Source organism: Anomaloglossus baeobatrachus, chromosome 4 (assembly GCF_048569485.1).
Source record: "Anomaloglossus baeobatrachus isolate aAnoBae1 chromosome 4, aAnoBae1.hap1, whole genome shotgun sequence".
NCBI classification, from domain to species: domain Eukaryota; kingdom Metazoa; phylum Chordata; class Amphibia; order Anura; family Aromobatidae; genus Anomaloglossus; species Anomaloglossus baeobatrachus.
Genome location: NC_134356.1, coordinates 29,884,128 through 29,885,080, shown reverse-complemented (window position 1 = coordinate 29,885,080; position 953 = coordinate 29,884,128). Strand labels below are relative to the sequence as shown.

Here is a 953-nt window from a genome sequence, read left to right as displayed (position 1 = left end):
ACGCACTTGCCCGTCGAGCAAACAAAACGCCTTTTTCCGTTTTTCCACCCGCGAACCAACGCTACCTAACTAAAAGGATGGATAGTTCTGTTTCCTCTTCGAATCCGACCATGGCTACAAAGGGAATACTGCTTTTTTTGGGGGGTGGGGGGGTTTTGGAAGGCATTTGCGTGTGCGTAGTAATGCACTGCCTGGGACAGGTGCCAGCTACGAAACAAAAGAAGGGGGGAAAAAATAGGCGGTAAGGATGGAAAATGGCAGTAAACAACAACATTCTTTTTTTTCCGAAAGGGTCCCAAAAAATGTCCGCCCAGGTATCCGTATAGATATTTAGGTATAGGGATTTTTTTTTTTTACGCAGTTTAGGGCGTGTTTTAGTGTTGGGGGGCGGTTTTCTTCTTTTTTCCGTTTTTTTTTTTTTGCCTGCTGAATAATTCATAATTAAGAAGTGGAGTCGGTCGGACCATTAGCATGCACCAGATATGCTGTTTGTCTGTTTGCTAACATTCTTCATTCAGGACTTGTTAACTGCCAGACGAGCTTAACACGCTTCCCTCTGTCTCTTTCTCCCTCCCCGCTTTTCTGCCTTTCTTTGCCTTTCATGCCAGCCCCTCTCAGCCTTCTGTCGTTGCTGGGTGCTGGTAGCCAAGGGGTAGTGGTGGCAGGAGGAACGCACGCTGCCGAGAATCTGAGGCTCGCTGCTAGGTAAGGACCGCCTTCCAGCTCTTACAGGCCTGCAAGCACTTGCAGAAACTGATCTCTGAGTCTGCTCTTGTCTCTGCTTTCCACAGGAGCAAGGCTGCTGCAAGGTGAACGCATTCGGGCATCTGGCCCCCTTTTCCCTCTTCGAGCTCGGACGAACCTTTCCGCCATCAACATTGGGTAAGAACCTCTTCTTTTTGCCTTTCGACTCTCGATGCTCGAAAATATCCAAATTTCTCTTCTCTCTTTTG

General features: G+C 48.2%; 1 long non-coding RNA gene across 1 annotated transcript in view; it reads left to right on the top strand.

The window, feature by feature from the left end:
- Nucleotides 1-479: 479 nt before the first annotated feature.
- LOC142301125 (uncharacterized) overlaps nt 480-953 on the top strand; it is a 139,776-nt gene continuing 139,302 nt past the window's right edge. The window contains exons 1-2 of the long non-coding RNA XR_012752694.1: nt 480-705; nt 792-882. This is a non-coding gene — a long non-coding RNA (uncharacterized LOC142301125). The remainder of the gene's footprint in view (nt 706-791; nt 883-953) is intronic.